This window comes from Ursus arctos, unplaced genomic scaffold, assembly GCF_023065955.2.
Source record: "Ursus arctos isolate Adak ecotype North America unplaced genomic scaffold, UrsArc2.0 scaffold_1, whole genome shotgun sequence".
Lineage (NCBI taxonomy): Eukaryota > Metazoa > Chordata > Mammalia > Carnivora > Ursidae > Ursus > Ursus arctos.
Window position 1 is genome coordinate 97,655,883 of NW_026622763.1, and position 12,380 is coordinate 97,668,262.

Consider the following 12,380-nt stretch of genomic DNA (forward strand, 5'->3'; position numbering starts at 1 on the left):
TTGTCTTTCCCCTCATACAGGCCACCATTCTAACATGTTTCATAAGCATCTTTCTAAATATATATATATATATATATATATATATATATATATATATATATATATATATACATACACACACATCCCGGCAAACTTCGTGTGTGTGTGTGTGTGTGTGTGTGTGTGTGTTTGTGTGTGTGTGTGTGTGTGTATTCCTTTATCTACATAGAGGGTGTTGTGCCGTGTGTCTTACTCCATTCATTACCTTGTTTCCCAAGCACTATGTGTTAAGACCCATTCATGTCACTTGGCAAACATGAAATCCACTGCTTCCAACTGGCACAATAGACTCCAAAGCGTGCATCCTCTTGATTTTAATATCTGTATTTTTCCTGTGATGGCCACCCAGGTGGTCCTCATCTCCCGCCCCCCCATCACCACCACCAAGTGGCTGTGCAATTAATATTCTTGAACCTGGCTCCTTGGAAAGCTATGTGAGGATCCACGGCTGGAATGACTCAAGCCACAGGGGACCGACTATTTCCTCTGAGTAAAATGGCTGAGCAGCCTACGCTCCTGCTGGCAGTGTATAAGGATTTCTACTCCCTGAACCCTGCTGATTATCTGGTTTTCTGATTGTTGTCAGCCCAGGAGCTGCCCACCAATAATATCATTGTCACTTTAATTTTGATTTTGATTTTTCTTCAAGTACTGGTTACCCAAATACTGGTCTTCAGTGTCCTGCCTTTTATATCCCTTGCCCGCTTTTCTAATGGATTTGCTCTATTTTTCTCTTTGGTTTTCAAGGGTTTCTTGATTAATCTGGTTATTAATCCTTGGCTTTAGACATTGCAAATGCCTTTTCCTATTCTGTTATTGATCTCTCTGCTTTAGTCATGATGACCTTTGTGCACTAGAAATCCTTAATTTTGATGTAATTGATCTCAGAATTTTAGTTTATGATCTTGCTTTTGAGGTTTCATTTGAAAAATGTTTCCTGCTAACTTTCTGATCACCAATTCTAATTTGGGGGAGGGAGAGGGTTTCCAACACACCTGAGCAATTCTCTGGCATCAGCTGAATATCCTACAGCAAAACTCAATTGAGACCCCATTCACATGGAGGTAACATCAGATCCCACAGCTTAAGGACTCAGTCCCACAAGACTGAGATGCCAGTCATAAGTTCATGTTGTTACCTGTGCTTCTGACTGACTGGCTATAGATTGGAGATTCTAATGACCCTCCCCCCCTTCCTTGGGTTTGATTAATTTGCTAGAGTGGCTCGCAGAACTCAGAGAAATATTTCACTCACTAGATCACTGGCTTATTATAAAAGAGTATAATTAAGAGTAGCCAGCTGGAAAAGGCACAAAGGGCAAGGTATGGGAAAGGGGTGTAGAGCTTTCAAGCACTCTCTGTGCACTCCACTCTTTCCAGATCTCCACGTTTTATCAACTGGAATCTCTCTGAATCCCATTCTTTGGGGGTTTTATGAAGGCTTTGTTCCATAAGCATGATTGATTAAACTATTGGCCTTTGGTGATTGAACTCAGTCTACAGCCTCTCTCCCCTCCCTGGAGGTTGGGGTATGGGGCTAAAATTTCTAAGCCTGAAGGTCATCTCTCCTAGCAACCAGCCCCCATCCTTAGGTTACCTAGGTGCTTTTCAAAAGTTACTTCATTAATATCACAACAGGCACAGTTTTTGTTCTCATGACTTAGGAAATTCCAATGGTTTAAGAGCTCTGTGCCAGAAGTGGGACAAAGACCAAATATTCATTTATGATTGTTAATCACAATATCACACCTGCTCCAGGCAACAAAGATATTCTTCCTTATTTTCTTCATTAACTTGTTTTTTTTTTACCTTTGAGATTTAATTATCTAATTAAATCCATCTAAAGTTTACCTTTAACTGAGATATTCAGGAAGAATCTAGCTGAATTTTCCTCTAAGTTTTTCTAATACCACCTTAATTGGTTGTATGGTTGTGATGGTGAACTTAATGTGTTAGCTTGCCTGGGCATAGTGCCCAGATATGTGGCCATACATTATTCTGGATATTTGTGTGAGGATATTTTTGGTGGAAATTACCATTTAAATCGGTATACTTGAGTAAAGCAGATTGCTCTCCGTAATGTGTGTGGGTCTCGTCCAATCAGTTGAAGGCCTGAAAATAACAAAAGATGGACCTCCTCTGAGCAAGAGGAAATTCTGGAACAGATCATCTTCAGACTTAAACTGCAGCATCAGCAGCACTTCTGTGGGTATCCAGTTTGCTGGCTCACCCTGTAGACTTTGGATCGGCCAGCCTTTATAATCATGTGTTATTACTTTGTTAAATTAACACTGTTAAGTGAAGGTTCAGGGAGCTGGATGGTGAGTCATGGTTCAATAAAAGACCACAAGAGAAACTGAAAGAGAGAATTTTATTACTCACAGGTGCTGGAGGAAGTACACAGCACTCTTCGAAGTTCCACATGGGAAAGGCAAGGGAAGGAGCAGGTAGAGAAAGTGACAGGATCTGGGGCACATGCCTTTATTAGGATCTACAGGTGGAGTGCTTTGGGGTTCTCAGATTAAGGCAAGATTGGTAAATTCGAATTTAAAAAGCAGGGTTTTGGTAAGCTCCATGGGGATTCTATCCAAGAGGAAGGTCCTGGGAGAACAGGAGACTATTTACTATAAGGGCCTTTGTGGAAATCACATCAATAACCTACACTTACTTGGGACCTGTGGGCTGTTATGTAGGGCATGGGCTTGCATGAGGGGCAAGGGTGAGGTTAAAGCCCCCAGTGGCTCCTTGGCCAAATAAAATGGATGCCAAGGCAGCAGTACCATGGAGTAGTTTAGATAAACTGTAAACATTCTGAGAGCCAATTCCTTTAAAAAAAAATCTATATACACACATATCCTACTGGTTCTGTCTCTCTAGAGAACCCTGACTTATACTGTAGTTTTAGTTTTAAACATAATTTATTTATTTAAGACCATACATTCAGGGCTCTGGCCTTAACCCCTGTATCCTGCTTGTTGGTCTGATGGAATGATTTAGTATTAATCCTTCTTTTGTGAAACTTAGTCCATGACTTCTGTCATAACACCTGCTAGGACAAATCCCACTCCTTGTCTTTTGATTGACCTAACAATTTGTAGAACTTCACTCATCCATGTACGTTTTTTTAATAATAATATTTGTTATTATATTGTGTTAGTCACCATACAGTACATCCCTAGTTTTTGATGTTAAGTTCCATGATTCATTACTTGTGTATAACACCCAGTGCACCATGCAATACGTGCCCTCCTTAATACCCATCACCGGCCTATCCCATTCCCCCACCCCCTCCCCTCTGAAGCCCTCAGTTTGTTTCCCAGAGTCCATAGTCTCTCATGGTTCATTCCCCCTTCTGTTTACCCCCCCTTTCTTCTTCCCTTTCTTCTCCTACCGATCTTCCTACTTCTTATGTTCCGTAAATGAGTGAAACCATGTGATAATTGTCTTTCTCTGCTTTACTTATTTCACTTAGCATTATCTCCTCCAGTCCCGTCCATGTTGCAGCAAATGTTGAGAAATCATTCTTTTTGATGGCTGAGTAATATTCCATTGTATATATGGACCACAGCTTCTTAATCCAGTCATCTGTTGATGGGCATCTCAGCTTCTTCCACAATTTAGCTATTGTGGACAATGCTGCTATGAACATTGGCCCTTCTCTTCACTATGTCTGTATCTTTGGGGTAAATACCCAGTAGTGCAATTGCTAGATCATAGGGTAGCTCAATTTTTAACTTTTTAAGGGTCCTCCACACTGTTTTCCAAAGTGGCTGTACCAACTTGCATTCCCACCAACAATGTAGGAGGGATCCCCTTTCTCCACATCCTCTCCAGCAATTGTTGTTTCCTGTCTTGTCAATTTTTGCCATTCTAACTGGTGTAAGGTGGTATCTCAATGTAGTTTTGATTTGAATTTCCCTGATGGTTAATGATTTTGAACACTTTTTCATGTGTCTGTTAGCCATTTGTATGTCTTCATTGGAAAAGTCTGTTCATATCTTCTGCCCATTTTTTGATTTGTTTATTTCTTGTGTATTGAGTTTGAGAAGTCCTTTGTAGATCTTGGATACCAGTCTTTTATCTGTAGTGTCATTTGCAAATATCTTCTCCCATTCCATGGGCTGCCTCTTAGTTTTTTTGACTGTTTCCTTGGCTGTGCAGAAGCTTTTTATCTTGATGAAGTCCCACAAGTTGATTTTTTCTTTTGTTTCTCTTGCCTTTGGAGATGTGTCATGAAAAAGTTGCTGTGGCCGATGTCAAAGAGGTTGCTGCCTATGCTCTCTTCTAGGATTTTGATGGATTCCTGTCTCACATTGAGGTCTTTCATCCATTTGGAGTTTATCTTTGTGTATGGTGTGAGAGAGTGGTCAAGTTTCATTCTTTTGCATGTAGCTGTCCAATTTTCCCACCACCATTTATTGAAGAGACTGTCTTTTCCACTGGATGTTTTTTCCTGCTTTGTCAAAGATTAGTTGCCCAAAGAGCCGAGGGTCTATTTCTAGGTTCTCTATTCTGTTCCACTGGTCTATGTGTCTGTTTTTGTGCCAGTACCATGCTGTCTTTGTGATCACAGCTTTGTAGTACAGCTCAAAATCCGGCATTGTGATGCCCCCAGCTTTGTTTTTCCTTTTCAACAGTTCCTTGGCGATTCGGGGCCTTTTCTGGTTCCACACAAATTTAAGGACTATTTGTTCCAGTTCTCTGAAAAATATCATTGGTATTTTGATCGGGATGGCATTGAAAGTGTAGATTGCTCTGGGTAGCATAGACATTTTAACTATGTTAATTCTTCTGATCCATGAGCATGGAATATTTTTCCATCTTTTTGTGTCTTCTTCAATGTCTTTCAAGAGTGATTTGTAGTTTCTAGAATATAGATCCTTTATGTCTTTGGTTAAGTTATTTCCGAGATAACGTATGATTTTTGGTGCTATTGTAAATGGAATGGATTCCCTAATTTCTCTTTCTTCAGTCTCGTTCGTGTGTAGAAATGCAACTGACTTCTGAGCATTGATTTTGTATCCCACCACATTACTGAATTGCTCCATAACTTCTAGTTGTTTGGGGGTGGATTCTTTTGGGTTTTCCATATAAAGTATCATGTCATCTGCGAAGACAGACACTACCAAACTCATTCTATGAGGCCAGTATTAACTTGATCCCCAAACAAGGCAAAGATGCCATCAAAAAGGAGAATTACAGACCGATATCCCTGATGAATATGGATGCCAAAATTCTCAACAAGATCCTAGCTAATAGGATCCAACAGTACATTAAAAGGATTATCCATCATGACCAAGTGGGATTCATCCCTGGGATGCAAGGGTGGTTCAACATTCGCAAATCGATCAGTGTGATAGATCACATCAACAAGAAAAGAGTCAAGAACCATATGATCCTCTCAATTGATGCAGAAAAATCATTTGACAAAATACAGAATCCTTTTCTGATTAAAACACTTCAGAGTGTACGGATAGAGGGTACATTCCTCAATTTCATAAAAACCATCTATGAAAAGCCTACAGCAAATATCATTCTCAATGGGGAAAAGCTGGAACCCTTTCCCTTAAGATCAGGAACACGACAAGGATGCCTACTCTCGCCATTATTATTCAACATAGTACTAGAAGTCCTTGCAACAGCAATCAGACAACAAAAAGGGATAAAAGGTATCCAAATTGGCAAAGAAGAAGTCAAACTGTCTCTCTTCGCAGATGACATGATACTCTATATGGAAAGCCTCCGTGTACATTTTAGGATAAATTTATCAAGTTTCTTTTTGAAAATCTGAATGTAATTTTGATTAGGGTTGTACCAAAATTATAGGTTAATTTGTTGCAAACAAGGGCATGAATATCTCTCCATTTCTTTGATTAGCACCTTTATTTTTTATTCTTCCTTGTTTCCAAGTACATTTATTTCAAAGTGCTGCTATGTTGTCACACAACTTTAAAAACCAACTTTATTGAGGTGTAATTTAAATTACATAAAATGTAGTCATTTTAACTCCACAGGCTGCTGTTTCAACTTACGCATCCCACAGAGTAACCAGCTGCAGTCACATCTCTACGTGTCCACTACCTTCCAAAAGTTCCCTCATGCCCCTTGTCAGTCAATCTTTTCTGACCCTTCACCAAAGCAACCCCTGATCTATAGATCAGTTTTCCCTTTTCTGGAACTTTATATAAATGGAAACATACAAGAGGTACTATTTTATGCCTGGTGTTTTTTACTCAGGATAATGTCTTTGCAGTCCATCCCTGCTGTGGAGTGACTCAATACTTCAGTCCTTGTTTTTTCTGAGTATTATCCACTATACAGATTTGCTGCAATTTGTTTAGCTCTTCACCTATTAATGAGCATTTTACTTGTTTCCAAACTTGGGGTTAATATAGATAAGTCTTCTGTGAACATTTGAGTTCGAGTGTTTGTGTTGTCCCACAGATTTTGAACTATAGAATTCTCTTATTGTTCATTACTAAATACTTCCCAATTTTCTTTATAATTTCCACTTTAACTTGAGAGTCAGATAATTATGTTACTTAGTTTCCAAATATATGAGTTTTAAGCTTTTTTTTTGGTTATTTTCTAAGATTTCCAACTCCTATCTATTATGGGATCAGTTTTTATAACTTGTTATCCTAGAAAAATTATCCGTTACAACCAAGTTCACACATTTATTTTTATGAAGGGATGCAGTGCATTCCCTGAAAGTCTTTTTAATCACCTTTTTTTCTGTGGTTCTTTTCCTCTCTTTTAAGTTTGTTTGTTTGTTTGTTTATCTTTTACATAATCTCTATATCCAACGTGGGGCTGGAACTCACACCCCTGAGATCCAGAGTCCCATGCTCCTCGGACTGAACCAGCCAGGCGGGCCTCTCTGGTTATTTCCTTATTACTAGTTTATATAGTTTTCATTTGTGTCTTCTTTTTTCACTTATTTAGATTAGCTGATAGTTTTGCTTTGCGTTGCTTCTTTAAAAAAAAAAAACAGATATTGGGGGGTTTATGACTCTACTCTTTATTTTCTCAATTAATTTGTTTTCCTCTTTCACACTTTCTCCTACTTTCCTTTGGTTTAATCTCTCCTCTTTGTTAGTTTTCATTTTTTATTACATATGAAGAGAATAGAGTAGAATGTATAGTTTTATAACACAAGTTTTGGTAGGTAATATTTTCATTTTCGTTATTTCCTGAGGGTTCTGCAATTTTGGTTTTGGGTTCCTGTGTGACCCAAGAGTTACCTAAGAAACATGAGAAAAGAAAATTTCCAGGTGAGTAGAGTTTTTGTTGTTGTTTGTTTTCTTCTAATTTTTTCCCATAATGATCAGGAGATGATTTTTGTACAGATTGGACTTTGCTAAGTTTCTCTATGTCCTAATAGTTGGTCTTTTTTTGTGAATGTTCCATGGACACTTAGGGGAAAAGGTATGCTCTGTGTTCGTGGAACACGGTCTGAGATACAGCAATTGGATTTCCATCGTTAATTTCCTCGTGTAGGCCTTTTACTGCTTTTATTACTTTTTATTCCCCCGATCTGCCATGGGCTAGGAGAAGGCATGTAAGTCTCTTTCTAGCAAGTGTTTTTGCCTGTATCTTGTATTGAACTGTTTTTCTTTATGCCTGTTGATACCGCCTTCTTAGGCTTAGGTATATTCAAAACTGTTAGAACCTTGTTCTGAGTTGTACTCTTTAATCATACTAAACTGTGATATATGCAAGTTAGGAAGGCAACCAGTATATCAGAATTATTACACTTCTATTTCCTCCCCATGGCTCTTCCCTCCCCTATCAATTTTAGTTTCGAATATGTATTTTTACACGTTGAATATACTTTTACTTCTACCATTTGGTGCATCCGCTGTAAATTGTGTTTTCTCTTCCCCTGAGCGGTCAGGAAACCCGCGCACCTATGCAACCTGGGCTGTGTCACGCTATCACGATCACGTTGACATCATCAGGCTTTATAACATTTACATTCGGTTCCATAACAACGCATCGGTATCGATCTAAATGGAATCTGTCGTGACTGCCAGGCCTTTCCCTGTGCTTTCGATTCTGGTTGCCAGCCCTCCGCCAGCGGGTCTTAGGCTCCCGAAGAGAAGGCCTTTGTCCCTGTCCTGTGAGGACCACGGGGTACGCCTCCAGTGCCAGCAAGACTGAGAGGAATGCAGCCGGTTGGAGACGAGGAAAATGGGTTTGGAGCCCTAGGCAGGGGCTTGGCCCGAAGTACCGAGTTCATGAGCCTGCGGAGTCTGAAGCAGCAGAAAGAGGGCAAAGCAGAGCAAGCAGGAAGGACTTGGCTATAAACATAGCTGATGTGTCCCTGAAAACTCAAGGAAAATCTGGTCAGAGCTTCCGCAGGGAACATAAATCCTACCAAGGAGATGGGGACACTGAATCATGAAAACTTGGGTTTCAGTGGCAACCGGGTCACATGTGACCCTCAGGCCAGATCGGCCTGGGAACATTTAGACTACATCTGAGATTTAGATGTGATTCAGTAGGAAAATACATATTTTTGCAGATAAATAGTGAGGTTTGCTTAAACAGAAATGTGAGATAATAGCTGTTTATATGAAGCGCTTACCCTACTAGATTCGGATGTGTGCTTTTGTCTTTAAATAATAATCAGAGTTAGAACTGGAGACAAGAAGAAAAGACTCCCTGTTACTACTCCTAGCTTTGTCTGAATTGAATTTAAAATCGTCTTGTCGTTCTAGCCTGTCTGACCTCATCTACCATGTGGACGCTGCACACACGTAGCCCCCTGGTGTTGGACTTCAACACGCCCTGGGATTTCACATCCCACCTCCAACTGTCCAAATCCACCCCCACCCCGCCTCCCTCCCCTGAGTTGTCAGGGGCACAGGTCCAGAAAAACAAAATCACCTTGTCACAAGGCTTTCCTGTTACCCTCATCCAGAGGCCACTTCTTCCTCCTTTGAATTCCCATGATGTTTTATCTGTACCTCTCATGGAGCTTATCTCTTTCTGGCTTGTATTCTAGTTGTTTACGTGTATTAGACATCGTGGTCAAGAGGAAAGAACTGCTGGCTGTAGAGTCAGACCTGTCTGTGGATGGATCCCAGGTCCGTCCCTCACTAGGTGGGTGGCCTTGGGAAAATACCGACTTTTGGAAGCCTCCTTTTTTGGGGGGGGTTTGGAGTGCAAAATATAAAAATAATATTCTCAGAATTGTTTTGAAGATTGGAGATATCATACATAAAACAGAGTGCTTGGTAAAATACCAAGAGAAGTCAATCATTATTATTATTATCATTATTTGTGATGTTATTTTGGTTAATTCTTATGTCCCCTACTATAGTATTTATTTATCCATTTATTCAACAGGTATTTATTGAAGACAAAGTCTGTGTCGGGCGATGGGGGCCCGCGTGGAGCAAAAGACAGAGGGTTTGCAGGATAAAAGCAGAAGATAAATAAGCAAACTAAGAAATACAGAGTTAATTTCAGATGAAGATTGCCCTGTGAAGAAACTCAAAATACTCAGTGGGGACCAAGAGATGTAGGGGAGATGAGGGAAAACCACACTGGGAGGGGAGCTTGGACTGAGGGGTCTCCTGGTGGATGAGAGGGAAGCACCTATGAGAAGTTCTGAAGCCAAGGCATTTCAGAGGAGAGGGCAGGGAGGTGAAGGGTCTGGGCGGGGAAGGAGCTGACAGCAGAGTGAGTGAAGGAGAGCATGCTAGAGGTCAGGCGGGAAGAGCCAGGCAGGAGCCAGTCCCTCAGAGCCAGGCTGGCCCTGGTCAAGAGCACGGATTTTACTCTCAATGTGATTGGGAACCTTCTGGAAAGACATGGTTCACTGACTTGTATTCAGTGTTCTATCTGCCATTGTGTTTGCCTCCTGGAGAGCTGTTAGCCCACAGATTTTTGAAAAAGGTAGAGGAAGCCAGGAAGGGAGAGAGAGCGTGAGGGAGAGCTGGAGGCAGGGAGAGATCCTACTAGACACCCACACAGATGAGTCTGATGGTTCTCCTCCTTCTCAGGGGCTCAAGGACAGACTGAGGCCAGCCTTGGTGGGTGGAGAAAACATCTATCCTCCTGTTAACGTTTGGTGTCACACTGGTCTCTTTCCTGGGGTGGTCCCAGATGGCGGTGGGGGCTGGGGAGCTGGGAGGTCTTCGAGAAGAACAGGCTCCTGGCTGCCTCTGGCTTTCAGGTCACAGATAACAACTGTCAGATGGTCTCCCTGTGAAGCAATAAGCTTCCCCAAAACAAAGAGGCTGGCCAAGCTCCAGAAAAGCTGCAGTCTGGACAGAACACACAAGCCTGGAAAAAATTAAAAGTTCATGAGCAACTGAACAAAGCATCTCGGGGAAATGCAAAGGGTTAAACGTGAGCACACGATGTTCCCGAGCCCCTGAACGAACGGCAGAAAAACAATCGCACATCCTTATCCTTGGTAAGGGGGAAAAAGAAAGCAGGAGAGAGACAAGTCAGTGTTCCCATGTGAGAACTAAAAATAATGCTGTGTGAGGTTGGCCTAGCCCTAGAATGGAGGGAAAGAGAAATGAAAGGCAGGAGATGGGATGACACAGGATGATAAGACATTGGCCAGAGGCAGGGCCTGCTCAGGGCTGCCCAGCTTCTTTGTCTTGGGCAGAAGGCTTCCTCCACAGCGTGGGGTCCTGAACCTGCCCTAGCGGGGTCCCCTGGATGTCCCCCTCTTTAAGAGCGCTGTGGCGGGGAGAACCTACCCTATAAATGAAACAGGAATGACAGCTTCCTCGTCAATATTTTTTCTTCATGAAGTTTGATCTTAAATACGAAAAGAGTGGTACTCAAGCCTGGCCAACCCCAGGGGCCAAATGGCGCAGGGGGCATTGGCTAATTGACAAGCATCCCCAAGAGTGCTGCAATGACACCGGAACAGCAGTGTTTGGATGAGCAGGGAGTGTGAGAGGGTGAGACTCGGGGACCCTAGGTGAGTCCAACGGAAAGGTTACGGAGCCTGGATGGGAGGCAAGTGTCCCGTCCCGGCTCCTATCTCAAGGAGAGTAATGCAGTAGGTGGACTGAAAGGTAGAACTGGCTAATGTCTTTATTGTTCTTAACGCCCAGTTTCCTCATGGGTGCCAGTCTTGAGCTCAGAAAGCTGCACGAGTGAATTTCTGAAGCCAAGTGGAGATCACGAAATTCCACCTGGGGCTCCATCATTGACTTTCTCTGGAGCACGGGCCTTTTTTTTTTTTTTTTTTTTTGCCAGAAATACAGAATTAGGGGGCACCTGGGTGGCTCAGTCGTTAAGCATCTGCCTTTGGCTCAGGGTGTGATCCTAGGGTCCTGGAATCAAGCCCCACATCGGGCTCCCTGCTCTGCTGGGAGGCTGCTTCTTCCTCTCCCACTCCCCCTGCTTGTGTTCCTCTCTTGCTGGCTGTCTCTCTCTCTGTCAAATAAATGCCTAAAATCTTTAATAAAAAAAAAAAGAAAGAAAAGAAATACAGAATAAGGAACAGGCAAGTTAGACTCCTTGTGTCTAAGGCTTTTTTAAACTTTACAGATACAAAAAGATAGCCCAAACCATGTTGGCACAAAGGAGGAGCTATCATCCAAAAGTTGTGAAAATGTTTAGAATCAAAATTACCATCCAGAGTCTGCATGTATGGGGTGCCAGCTATGGGCGAAGCACGAGTCCAGATGCACTGGGTATGGCGGGAGGACCTGTAATGCATACCAAACCATTGCAGAGTAAACAACATCATCCCCACATTATATATGGTAAAACTATGGCTCTGAGGAGCTAAGCAATTTTCCCATGGTCTCTTAGCTAGTAAGCAGGATTTCCTGGTTGGCCTAGAACTGTCTAATTCCAACACTTTCCAATCCTTTCCTAGAATAAAAACTTATCTCTACATGACCACAAAAGGAAAAATTAGATGGTGAATTTCAACCGCGTGGTCATCCATGTTGAAAATCTTTGATCATTGATGATGTTTTCATTGGGGGCTCAGCAATTGTATGGAACACGCACGGTGGCATCGTCTTCTTACTTGGAATACTATAGTGTGGTTTCCTATTTTGAGTTTGTAATTTCCAAAGAGAAATGCTCTTTTTCAATTTTTGGCTGAGGGTTTCTTTGTGTCATGAAGATCAGCTCCTTTGCTGGGGCACGGAAGAGTAAAAATAGATTTCCCGTTAGTAGCAACAAGTAGGAGTTGTTTGTCTGCCAGAAGGAAATTCTTTCATTCTTTTCCTGCTTCAGTTCTTTTTCTGCCAACAATTAAGCAAGGTTCATCATTGAGTGGGCCAGAGCCAACTTCACAAATGGGTGGCATAGGTGGTCACCTACCAAAATGACCTCAGGGATGTGAAGACA